Source organism: Lolium perenne, chromosome 5, assembly GCF_019359855.2.
Source record: "Lolium perenne isolate Kyuss_39 chromosome 5, Kyuss_2.0, whole genome shotgun sequence".
Classification (NCBI taxonomy): domain Eukaryota; kingdom Viridiplantae; phylum Streptophyta; class Magnoliopsida; order Poales; family Poaceae; genus Lolium; species Lolium perenne.
The window spans coordinates 68,136,052-68,150,067 of record NC_067248.2 but is presented as its reverse complement, the minus strand read 5'-3'; the positions used below and the strand labels follow the sequence as shown (position 1 = coordinate 68,150,067).

Genomic DNA, 14,016 nt, shown 5'->3' with positions numbered 1-14,016 from the left:
ACCTCTACCTCCTTGAGTTCGATAAACCTTGGGTGATTCACTTAAGGGGAACTTGCTGCTGTTCTACAAACCTCTGCTCTTGGAGGCCCAACACTATCTACAGGAATAGAAGCGTGCGTAGACATCAAGCTATTTTCTGGCGCCGTTGCCGGGGAGGTAAGGTAAAAGGTATTCACATCCTCCGACTACTAAGCTATTTCCTAGCACTGTTGCCGGTGTGTGAGTGCTCGAAGTTATTTCACTATAAGAAAAGTTCTGATAGGCAACGTCCCAAAATCGTCCGCTAAGGGGTATTTTTCGTCGCCTATGGGCCTAACCCGACGATATGGGTACTGTTGTCGAAACTGCGTCAGGCAAAGTCCTACCACGTTTTTTTTGGTCCGTCGCGCTTGGACGCCCTTCCGCCACGGAAAATCGGACCGTTGCAGAAGTGTTTCCGGGAGCCCGTTGACTGCTGACGTCATGCAAACTGCCACGTGGCAGACGCCGTTAACTGTCAGTTAACGGCGTTAACCGGCTGAAATCCCGTGGTAGATGGTAGGCCCACACGAGGCCTGCCAAATCTTAAGCGGGCCGGCCCATTAAGTTTGCGGGCCGGGCCAGCTAACTTAGTTTGACCGGTCAACTATATAGCTGGGCTAGACCATTAGTTACGTGGGCCGGGCCTAACCTCTAAGGTTGACTGGTCAAAACATTAATGGGCCGGCCCACTTAGCATGTGGGCCGGGCCGAATGCACTCGTTTGACTAGTCAACGGGCAAAAAGGCCAGCCCACAAGACATGTGGGACCCACTTTCCTGTTATCGGGCCGGCTCATTTTACAAGTGGGGTCCACCTTAAAGCAAGTGGGTCGGCCCAAGAAGTTATTGGGCCGGCCCAATTAGCCTGTGGGTCCCACTTTCCTGCTACTGGGCCGACCCATTTAGTACGTGGGGTCCACAATAGATCAAATGGGCTGGCCCAACTAAAAAGTGGGCCGGGCCAAAAACATGGGTGGGTCCCACTTTCCTGTTAAAGGGCCGGCTCATTTAGTATGTGGGGTCCACCATATAGCAAGTGGGCCGGGCCAAAAACAGGGGTGGGTCCCACTTTCCTGTTAAAGGGCCGGCCCATTTAGTATGTGGGGTCCACCACATAGCCAGTGGGCCGGCCCAGCAAGATAGTAGGCCGGGCCAAAAACACAGGTGGGTCCCACTTTCCTGTTAAAGGGCCGGCCCATTTAATATGTGGGGTCCACCACATAGCCAGTGGGCTGGCCCAACAAGAAAGTGGGCCGGGCCAAAAACACAGGTGGGTCCTACTTGCCTGTTAAAGGGTCGGCCCATTTTGTATGTGGGGTCCACCATATAGCAAGTGGGCCGGCCCAACAAGATAGTGAGCCGGCCCAATAAGCAGGTGGGCCCACTATCGTGTTAACGGGGCGGCCCAATAAGTAAGTGAGCCGGCCCAAAATGAAAGTGGGTCCCACACTACTGTAAATAGGCCGGCCCAATCTGTTGTAAGGCCCTGGTTGTTTGACTAGTCAAATTGCATTAAATTTCATGAGCCTACAATCTGATATCAATGATACACACAATTACATACACAAATAAAATAACAGGAAAATTACAAGGCAATTAATGTGCCCAAATAAAAAAATTACATAGAATCATTGAAGACTTCTATTAGCATCATCAATAACACGTTGACATTTGGCAATCGCCTTGATTGAATCTTGTGTACTCTTGGTCAACATATCAGCTACAGATCTTAAAGCAGCAATACCATGTCTTTTATAAAGTACAGCCTTGAGATATTTACTGTTTGATGAAAAGAATGGTCTAGGTTGACGGCTATGAGAGGATGCATCATAAGAAAGATCAGAACTTTTTGTGGGCCTCTCTTCTGATGAAGATTGCTTCATCACAACTGCATTTTGATAATAATGCAAAAAGAGTTAAACGATGAACTGTGCAAACATGTATTAAGCATTGTCGATATGAGATAGTCACAAGTACTAAGCACAGACTTACATTATATCGTTACATAGGCTCACCCCAGAACCTTTTTTGCGCTCTATCTTCTACTAAGGACTTCTTCATTACAACTGCATTCTAGTAATATTGCAAACATAGTTACAACAATGAACGATTCAAACATTTATTATGCAATGTAGATATAAGATAATAACAAGTTGCATAAATAAGACAATGTATGGAACTTGTACTAAGCAGACTTACATCATAATGTTGCACAGGGTCGCTTTGGCGAGTATCTTCTAATGATGACTGCTTCACTAAAACTGCATTCTGGTAATATTGCAAACATAGTTACAACAATTAACTATTCAAAAATGTATTACGCAATGTAGAGATCAGATAACAGCATGTAGCAGAAATAAGCACAAGATAAGATAAGATGCATGTACTAAGCACATACTGGCTCGCTGCAGGTCCTTCTCTTGCATGCACTAGTCGTGGTCGACATGCCTGTCATTTTAGGTTCAACCATCAAGTGAAATGCTAATCCTCCTGCTCCATTGTCCTTAATCTGTGTTTAGATATCACATTTAAGACCAAATCAGCTGGTTTCAAATAAAAAAAACTTGAGCTGCCAAATGAATAAGCCAATATTTACCAGATATCAGATTAAAACCAACTAGATGTTGCTTTGCATGAGATACGAATTTCAGACATTCAGATTTAGATTAGGGTAATGCCAAGGTTTTCCACATAAACTAAACTGGCATTAAGAATGACCAAATGTCAGGTTAAAATCACCTTCGCAGTTGCTCCAAGACAAGCATATCAAATAGGCAGAAACATAGTAAAGCATGGATGGCATTGCTATGGCAGGGTTCCAAGTGTTAATCTCTTGCATAAGGAACAATGCATATAGGTTATATATAATAACGAAAGTAAACTGCCAGAGTTACCAATCAAGAACTCAGATTCCAACCTTCCCTAGCGTCCCCGCTGTTAATGTTGGATCTTCTAATAAGTGGTTCGCATGATCAATCCCTAGGAAAAATAACATTGACAAGTTAGTGAACGATAATACAAAGACAAGACATGCACGCAGCAATAACTATACAAGCTGTGCGACAGGAGCATTCATGGAAAAAATAGCTATAAGCTAAATACGAGGTATAAGAGCAAGCAGATTGGAAATGCACATAGCATGATTATAAAAGCAGTGTGAGAATAGCAGGCACGGGAAAACAGCTAGCGGCTAGCGGTGAGCTAATGACGTGGTATAAGAACAACCAGATTGGAAATGCCCATAGCATGACTATAAAAGGAATAGCATGCAAGACAAAACAAGCTTGGCAGCAAATGAATGGGTATAAGGCTATAAATATGTGGATGCACACAGGTGTCAGTAGAATGAACAGGATGGTAGCGACCGGATAATGCTTTTGTATTGTACAATATTTAAACGAACTTCATGCGAAGTAACACATCAAGAAAGTTAATGGCATATGAGATCTGCAAATAACTACACAAAACATGGCTAAAGAAACAACGCGATCTAACGGGCCAGCGTACTAACCAAGCTGCGGCGGGGTGGACGGGGGCGGCAACTTGCATTCCAGTGGCGGCGAACGCGGGAGACGATGAGTCGACCCTGTTTCAATAGAAGTACGCGTTAGTGAAGCAGATCTGGTTGGCTGGCAAGGGATTCGGTGAAGTTGATACAGCCGCTGCGCCGAGGTAGTCGGTGGAATAGATTGGCTTATGTGGAGGGTGCGGCCGCGGTGAAGTAGACCCGGTTCCGTTGGAGAGGATCCGGTGCGTCGACAGGAAAGGCGTTGATTGCTACGCTGTGGATGAGGTCGGCGGTGAAGCAGATCCATCGGTGGCGAGGTCGGCGGTGAAGCAGATCCGTCAGTGGCGAGGTCGGCGGTGAAGCAGATCCGTCGGTGGCGAGGTCGGCGGTGAAGCAGATCCTTCGGTGGCGAGGGCGGCGGGGGAGCGGATCAGGTGGGTGGACAGCCAACACGATCAAGGCTACACTATGGAGGAGTATGCCGGCGGCGAAGCAGATCTAGTACTGTAGAGAGTCAGAGCTTTGGCGTGTGAGAGTATTTTTGAGCTAATGGGGCGAATGGTTGGTGGGTGGGTGTGGGCCTGTGGGGAGGGTTCGGGATCTAGGCAAGATATTTCATTGTTACCGAAAGAGCCCTCCATAGTCGGTGGGTTGTAGCTTCCGGACCAGGGTTAAAAGGGTAAAACTGGTCACGGGATTTTCGAATGGATGCGGCGGGATGATTTGGCGCGCGGCCGAAATTTTTAGTTTCAAGCTACGAGCAGAACGACAAAATAATGTTCTTCCCCAGGGAGCTCTCATTTCTTCCTCTTCTCTTTCTCTCTCGAGTCTCTCCCACTCCCCCGGCTCCTCTCCCCCTTCTCTCCGGCGGCCTCGCCGGCCGGAGACGAGGCCGACTTCTCTCTGTATATCGCACACCCTCCGAACTAAATTAATTGATTCAACTATCCTTAGACGTGTATGTATCTAGAGTAAAAACATGTGTGGATACACCCATATTTAGATAAGCAAAGTTGAGTCAGCTAATTTGGATCCGAGGGAGTTAGTGTTGTTGTAAGCTTAGATCCAGTGTTTCCCATGAGCAGAATGGCGCAATGGAGTCAGGGATCTCGTCATCGGCTTCAAATCTAGACTATGGTGAATCTGGCGGATCAGATCTAGCGGATCTTGCCGGCCAAACCCCGATCTGGTGCCATCAAGGTGATGGCGCTAACGGTGAGGCTTGCTTTGGTCAGTGCTTCAGATCTGGCCAATGGGGAAGTCAAGTTGCTAACGTTCACAAGCTCTGGGCATACTGTAGCGACCTCACCCGGTAGGGTGCCGATCTCTGTGCGTATATGTGCTAGTCCCTGGATCAATCGCTAGCACACACAGTACAAGATATAATATCACAAAACAAAGGTCTTTATTACATCGTAAGATCCAGAATTTACATAAATATTTACAAAATTGCATAGCACAAGGCTAGCTATCATCAGAGTTTTACAACGAACAAACTTAGACAGCATGGAGTCCTTCATCTTCATGTGCCACAGGCGAGCATGTCGAGGATAGACTCGTAACCCTAATCATCGTAACTCACTCGTCTTTCAAAACATCTGCAACATGAAAAGTTACAGCCACGAATGGTCAATACTTTGAATGTAATGGCAAGATGACACTATGGTGGACTCAAATGGCAACCTAGCACTTAAGTGTACATTTGGCTGGTAGAGCTCAGGTATGATTTGCATAAAGCCAGTTTTCTCCTATCAATTGTCAAATCATTTTCTTCCCTTCTAATTAGGTGGTTCCAATGATAGAAATCAATGAACCTGGAATACCACTGATGAAAACCAGTGAATTCCTCCTACCCTTATTCACCCATCAAATTTTAATTTAAGAAGTTGGGATGAGGAGACTTTCGAACAGGATCCTTGTCAGTTCGCTCAAATTGTCCGTAACCGGGGACACGGCTAAGTACTTAGATTTAACATTCTGCAGAGGTTGTACAATTTACCCACATGACCTAGTCTGTTCTTCTTCCATGATGCACATTTTGCTCAAATGGACAGATGTCGACTAGGACAAGACTTTTCCGAAGTGATCACCCAGACCATCCTCTACGGACCCGCTCCAACCTACATTCCCCTACATCATCATGTCGCGTAGGGCCCAGGTTCACACAACATACTCCGTCAAGCCAGAGCCCATATAGCATGTGGCTGCACGGTAAGCTAATGAGCAAGGTTGTCTAATATCTCTTTGTTCCTGGGCGGCCGTCCACAAGTGCGATGCACACGGCGGTTCATAGACATGACCCCGTTGCAACCACTCAACATAAACCAAGCAAAGCCACATTCCACCCAGGTAGTTCATTGAATTTAGTTGTTTTTCCATAACCACTACTAAAATATTTTCATAGCATAGCTAAGCATCAACTAAATTCAATGGCGACAAAAATATGGTCAGGTGGAAGTAGCTATCTACTGGGATTACAAAAGCAAAGCATATCCCTAGACTTACTACAAAAATCACTACGGTGCATGAATAAATTGTAGGACCTTTGTGAGGGTGTGTCACTTGCCTTTTTGGTAGTTGAAGAGTGTTCTCTTTTCTTTCAACAAAAGATGTCGCTCTCCATACGAACTATAATATAAAAATAGCACAACATAAACACACTATTCATAGCAACATAATCAAACAAGACAACAATCAGAAAGATTCTTTTGATCATTTTATTTGGTCTTCATCTTTTCTTATGGTTCAAGGGAATAAAGGTACGGCATGAGGCATGACTTGCAAGATATGGTTTGATAGATTGAAAGGATCAGATACTTAGACAGAAATATATCAAGATATTTGGAAATATTTATATGCTACACTGATATGTGGAATTACCCATGCGAATAGAATCACATAAGTCTCAAATGTTGCAACCACAATTCTATTAAATAGAGTCTGAGAACACTTACAAAATAGTATAAGTTATACATAGGATTGGGTATGAACTAAAGATATAAGGAATTACTCAATTAACTCATATATTATTTGATTAGTTCAACTAAGTCAATAGGAGTGAATGAGAATGAATTTGGATAGGCATGAATGGTATTGAGAATGTACTTCAAAGATCCTAATAGATATCAAGGCTAAAGACTTTTGATATGGTGTAGAGTATCTCCACACACAAGTAGCACACCGGAAAACCTATAGATAAAATATATCACAACTTACCCAAATGACTCAATTGGAAATTTAGATAGTGTGATCTAGGTCAAAATGATTTGAAGAGAAATGAGTCTTGGAATATGATGGAAATATCTAAATGGTTTATACATATGGATATGACCATAAGTATCACATTTTATAAAAAGGAAATCATGTGCATAGGATTTATAGAATTAATTCTAAGATGAAAATACTCAAATCCTCCTATTTGAATTTGAATACTGGAAAATGAGTTTAACTATTTTTGACAGCCGTGCTACTGGATAGATAATTCAAATATGAATCCAACGCAAAAGGAATCAATTGAATCTGGTTTATGGATCTCTAGATATGACTAGAATATGGTCAAATATTAAATTTTAGCTTCAGATTTCGAAAATTTTATAATTGGAAACATTAGCATCACTGGATAGGAAATTTAATTGCGAATCCAACATAAGAAAAATCATCTAAAACCGAGCTATAGATCATATGATATAGAATTTTAAAGTTTCGCCGTGAGCTAGTACACTCTAAGCTAACTGATCGATCGGAACCAACAAGTTGTGATGGAAAAATAAAATAGGTGACAAGGCAAGGTTTGACTCAGATAATCTAGGATGTGCATTACAGATCATTTGGTTGTTAGAGAGAGGAAAAAGGATGGAAGATAGAAATAGCACCTGTTCACATACGGGAATACATACTGTAAATTGGAAGGACCTTTCCTCAAATTCTAGGTTTTATAGGGCAAGAGATGTCAAGGGTCTTTCCTGTAATATGTACCTGCCACGTGTTTCTGAATAGAAGCTCCACAGGGGTCTTCTGACCCCTTTTTATGTGCAAAAAAAAAAAAAAAAAACATACGGGAATACATACTGTACTAGAATCAGCTAGTCGCAGACTCGCACGGACAAGGGCGCGGCGATTGGTTAGCTCTTTGGCGACGTTCGTGACATGCAGGGCGCGGTTTCAGAGTTCATACTCCTCTCGGCTTGGCAGGGTATACTTCTTCCTTTATGCGCTCAGGTAAGCTTCAGATGACTGGCGAAAGTCAGCGGCGATGGGGTACGGACGGTACGGAAATCAACTTGGTCGTCGTCGTGGAAGAACCTCTGGCTGGAAGTCGAGAGAAAGGAGTATGCACATAGTCTAGAGAAAGGAAAAACGAAATAACCAGGCTTGAGTACCTTGCTATCCGATGAAAACGGTGACATCGTCACCGTGGCCGGCGGAACAGCGGCGACGCGGCACCAGCGACTATAAGATGCATCACCATGTCCTCTATGTAGGCGACGTCAAGAAGTGTCATCTGGTGGAAGGAATTGACGTGGTGATCGCCGAGGGTGACATGATCCGGCGAGGAACTCATATTTGGGGCTGATCTTGGCATGGATGGTATGAGTTGTACATAGGCTCTCTTGGAATAGTTTGAGTACGAAAAAGATGGAGATGAATGAGAGACACATGATGCTCCTCTTAGTTCGCATGGATATGGTCTGAGGAGTGAGATCGGGAGGTGTATGCCGACGGGTGGCGTTCGGTTCACGCGGTCGATTTGAGAGATTGTGACACTTGTGGGGGAAATAAATTCCCTGAATGAGACGTCCATTTAATTTGGAGTAAATTTCGTATTGAAATCGAGAGGAAACGCTCACACAATTGACAGGGAAATAAAGTGGAAGGTAACATCAGCCATGGCTGTAACGTACGTACTCTACTCTGTACATGAACGCACGAGGATGACGACCAGGTAGATGGCCTAGTTGGGCCATGGGCAGGTGCGGCCAAAATAAAGAAAGGAGTGAAAATTATATAGAAAGAATGGAGATTGGGTGGGATGGCCGGCTCATTTTTTTTTATCTGATTTAGTTTTCAACTTTTGATTTAAGGGCTCCAAATGAAGGAAAACGAAATTTTAAAAACTTGAAAAAAAATCAATATAATGTTTTGGGACATAAGGAACCTATTTATTGTCAATATTGAAAATACAAAATAATTTTATGCTCTTTAGCCTATATGGCTACATGGGCATCAATATCCAACGTTCATAAGGTTTGCGGCTTTTCTCCTAAAAATAAAATAAAAACATATATGACTGCAAAACCTTAAAATAGGAATAGGTTTGGTTTGGAATATTTTTAAATCAAAAGGTTGTGAAAACTATATTTTGGAAAATACTTCAAAAAGTTTTATTTCCTTGTGAAAATTCAACAAGAAAAATCAATCAAGCAATCTATTTTTTTTAAAATTCCACAATTTGGAAAATTTTGGGATGTTACACATACGACGGCGTCATCCGTCTTGCCCGTGAACATCTTGGCCTTTCAGCGGCCCTTCTCAGAGCCAATATGCCGTTGCTGAGGTCCTTCTTCTCCTTCGTCCTGGCGACTACCGGCGACACCGTCCCAAGTGGTGCGTCCCCGGCGACGGAGTTGCTGGAAAGGATGCGGAGCAGAGATCTGATGTGCGGTCCAGAAGGACTCGATTGATTTTCTTCTATATGTTTTGGGGTCCTTTTTGTAAAGTTGCAGGTCCTATTAGTTGTTCTCTAGTTCTTTTGGACCTCTTTGTAATTTTTTTGGACTAGTTTCCATTTGCACCGATAAACTTGAATTTTGACAAGTTCACGGGGGAAAAAATTCCTTTGCACATATGGACTATCATGTATGAACATTCTTGAGATTTAAACTATATGTAATGGCCAGCACTTGCGCAAGGGGCTCGTCTAGTGCGCACTAGTTTCCATTAGCACCGATAAATTTGAATCTTGACAAGTTCTTGGAAGAAAAAATTGATTCACATATAGCCTATCATGTATGAACATTATTGGGATTCAAACTATACATAGATGGCCAACACGTGTGCAAAGGGGTCCCTCTAATGTGCACTAGTTTCCATTAGCACTGATAAATTTGAATCTTTACAAGTTCTCGAAATAACATTGCTTCACACATATGCCCTATCATGTATGAACATTATTGGGATTCATATTATATATAGATGGCCAACACTTGTGCAAGGGGGTCCTCTAATTCTTGGGGATTTCAATCTCTCTCTCGCTCTCTCTCTCTCTCGATCTATCGTTGGTGGCCAGAACAACACACATATGCATGCACTTTATGCGCAAAGGCGCGGGTGCCGCTAATAATTCATGTGTGTGCGTATATTTGAACATATTCTTGGGGATTTCAATCTCTATCTCTCGATCTATATATCGTTGGTCGCCAAGAAACACACTTATATATATAAGCATGCACTTTATGCGCAAATTAAGGCGTGTGCCTCTAAAAATGTGTGTGCGCACTAGATCGATGATCCCTAAACCTTAAACCATAAAACCCTAAAACCCTAATCCCTAATCACCCTAAGCACTAAACCCTAAACCCAAAAACCATAAACACTAAACCCTAAACCCTAAAATCTAAACACTAAACCCTAAACCCTAAACACTAAACCCTAAACCCTAGACCCTAATTAACACTAACCCTAACCCTAGCCCTAATTAAACCCTACATATATAGGCCAACGACACTTAATTGTGCATCAAGCAGGCGACCAACTAATTAGCGCTGATAAATTAATTAACTTGAATTTTGGACAAGTTCTCGATCTCGAATGAAAACACATTTGATTAAGTAGTCTCATAATATATATATATATAATTAGTGTGCATGCGCGCATGGCATACCTTGCATATCATTCGTGCATATATTTCAATATATATTTGAACATATTCTTGGGGATATGTATATATATCAATCTCTCTCTCTCGATCTATATATCGTTGGTGGCCAAGAAGAACACTTATATATATATATATATATATACGCATGCACTTTATGCGCAAAGGCGCGTGTGCGTCTAATAATTCATGTGTGTGCGTATATTTGATAACATATTCTTGGGGATTTCAATCTCTATCTCTCGATCTATATATCGTTGGTGGCCAAGAAACAAACTTATATATATACGCATGCACTTTATGCGCAAATTAAGGCGGGTGCCTCTAATAATGTGTGTGCGCACTTGATCGATGATCCCTAAACCTTAAACCATAAAACCCTAAAACCCTAATCCCTAATCCCTAAACACCCTAAACCTTAAACACTAAACCCTAAACCCAAAAACCCCAAACCCTAAACCCTAAACACTAAACCCTAAACCCTAAACCCTATACCCTAATTAACACTAACCCTAACCCTAGCCCTAATTAAACCCTACATATATATATAGGCCAATGACACTTAATTGCGCATCAAGCAGGCGACCAACTAATTAGCGCTGATAAATTAATTAACTTGAATTTTGAAAAGTTCTCGATCTCGAATGAAAACACATTTGATTAAGTAGTCTCATAATATATATATATATAATTAGTGTGCATGCGCGCATGGCATACCTTGCATATCATTCGTGCATATATTTCAATATATATTTGAACATATTCTTGGGGATATGTATATATATCAATCTCTCTCTCGATCTATATATCATTGGTGGCCAAGAAACACACTTATATATATACGCATGCACTTTATGCACAAAGGCGCAGGTGCCTCTAATAATGTGTGTGTGCACTCGATCGATGATCCCTAAACCTTAAACCCTAAAACCATAATTCCTAATTATACCCTAAACGTACACCCTAAACACCCTAAACACTAAACTCTAAACCCTAGACCCTAAACACTACACCCTAAACCCTAAACCCTAAACACTAAACCCTAAACCCTAAACCCTAACCCTAAACCTAGACCATAAACCCTAAACCCTAAACCAATATATTTCAATCTCTCTCTAGATCTATATATCGTTGGTGGCCAAGAAACACACTTATATATACACATGCACTTTATGCGCAAAGGCGCGGGTGCCTCTAATAATGTGTGTGTGCACTCGATCGATGATCCCTAAACCTTAAAACCCTAATCCCTAATTGTACCCTAAACGTACACCCTAAACACCCTAAACACTAAACCCTAAACCCTAGACCCTAAACCCTAAACACTACACCCTAAACCATAAACCCTAAACACTAAACCCTAATCCCTAACCCTAGCTAGACCCTAAACCCTAAACACTAAACCCCAAACCCTAAACCCTATATAGACCCTAAACCCTAATTAACCCTAACCCTAACCCTAAAACCCTAGCTAGCTAACCCTAAACCCTAATTAAACCCTACATATATATATAGGCCAACGACACTTAATTGCGCATCAAGCAGGCGACCAACTAATTAGCGCTGATAAATTAATTAACTTGAATTTTGACAAGTTCTCGATCTCGAATGAAAACACATTTGATTAAGTAGTCTCGTAATATATATATAATTAGTGTGCATGCGCGCATGGCATACCTTGCATATCATTCGTGCATATATTTCAATATATATTTGAACATATTCTTGGGGATATATATATATCAATCTCTCTCTCTCTCGATCTATATATCGTTGGTGGCCAAGAAGCACACTTATATATATATATATACGCGTGCACTTTATGCGCAAAGGCACGGGTGCGTCTAATAATTCATGTGTGTGTGCGTATATTTGAACATATTCTTGGGATTTCAATCTCTATCTCTTGATCTATATATCGTTGGTGGCCAAGAAACACACTTATATATATACGCATGCACTTTATGCGCAAATTAAGGCGGGTGCCTCTAATAATGTGTGTGCGCACTCGATCGATGATCCCTAAACCTTAAACCATAAAACCCTAAAACCCTAATCCCTAAACACCATAAACCCTAAACACTAAACCCTAAACCCCCAAACCCTAAACACTAAACCCTAAACCCTAAACCTTAAACCCTAAACATTAAACCCTAAACCCTAGACCATATACCCTAATTAACACTAACCCTAACCCTAGCCCTAATTAAACCCTACATATATAGGACAACGACACTTAATTGCGCATCAAGCAGGCGACCAACTAATTAGCGCTGATAAATTAATTAACTTGAATTTTGGACAAGTTCTCGATCTCGAATGAAAACACATTTGATTAAGTAGTCTCATAATATATATATATATAATTAGTGTGCATGCGCGCATGGCATACCTTGCATATCATTCGTGCATATATTTCAATATATATTTGAACATATTCTTGGGGACATGTATATATATCAATCTCTCTCTCTCGATCTATATATCGTTGGTGGCCAAGAAGCACACTTATATATATATACGCATGCACTTTATGCGCAAAGGTGCGGGTGCGTCTAATAATTCATGTGTGTGCGTATATTTGAACATATTCTTGGGGATTTCAATCTCTATCTCTCGATCTATATATCGTTGGTGGCCAAGAAACACACTTATATATATACGCATGCACTTTATGCGCAAATTAAGGCGGGTGCCTCTAATAATGTGTGTGCGCACTCGATCGATGATCCCTAAACCTTAAACCATAAAACCCTAAAACCCTAATCCCTAAACACCCTAAACCTTAAACACTAAACCCTAAACCCAAAAACCCCAAACCCTAAACACTAAATCCTAGACCCTATACCCTAATTAACACTAACCCTAACCCTAGCCCTAATTAAACCCTACATATATATAGGCCAATGACACTTAATTGCGCATCAAGCAGGCGACCAACTAATTAGCGCTGATAATTTAATTAACTTGAATTTTGAAAAGTTCTCGATCTCGAATGAAAACACATTTGATTAAGTAGTCTCATAATATATATATATATATATATATAATTATTGTGCATGCGCGCATGGCATACCTTGCATATCATTCGTGCATATATTTCAATATATATTTGAACATATTCTTGGGGATATGTACATATATCAATCTCTCTCTCGAACTATATATCATTGGTGGCCAAGAAACACACTTATATATATACGCATGCACTTTATGCACAAAGGCGCAGGTGCCTCTAATAATGTGTGTGTGCACTCGATCGATGATCCCTAAACCTTAAACCCTAAAACCATAATTCCTAATTATACCCTAAACGTACATCCTAAACACCCTAAACACTAAACTCTAAACCCTAGACCCTAAATCCTAAACACTACACCCTAAACCCTAAACCCTAAACACTAAACCCTAAACCCTAAACCCTAACCCTAACCCTAGACCATAAACCCTAAACCCTAAACCATAAACCCTAAATATATTTCAATCTCTCTCTAGATCTATATATCGTTGGTGGCCAAGAAACACACTTATATATACGCATGCACTTTATGCGCAAAGGCGCGGGTGCCTCTAATAATGTGTGTGTGCACTCGATCGATGATCCCTAAACCTTA

General features: G+C 41.5%; 2 long non-coding RNA genes across 3 annotated transcripts; both read right to left on the bottom strand.

Moving 5' to 3' along the window:
* Positions 1–1,556: 1,556 nt before the first annotated feature.
* Positions 1,557–3,022, bottom strand: LOC139831268 (uncharacterized). The gene is made up of 5 exons (XR_011745957.1): positions 2,938–3,022; positions 2,419–2,529; positions 2,220–2,288; positions 2,013–2,093; positions 1,557–1,908 (listed from the first exon to the last, which is right to left on the bottom strand). It is a non-coding gene; the product is annotated as an uncharacterized lncRNA (long non-coding RNA).
* Positions 3,023–4,519: 1,497 nt separating this feature from the next.
* Positions 4,520–8,503, bottom strand: LOC127319614 (uncharacterized). Of its 2 annotated transcripts, XR_007862585.2 has the most exons (4): positions 7,908–8,500; positions 7,401–7,836; positions 6,095–6,156; positions 4,567–5,126 (listed from the first exon to the last, which is right to left on the bottom strand). It is a non-coding gene; the product is annotated as an uncharacterized lncRNA (long non-coding RNA). The 2 variants fall into 2 exon arrangements; XR_011744838.1 differs by having other exon boundaries at positions 4,520–5,126; positions 7,401–8,503.
* Between the last annotated feature and the right edge of the window lie 5,513 nt (positions 8,504–14,016).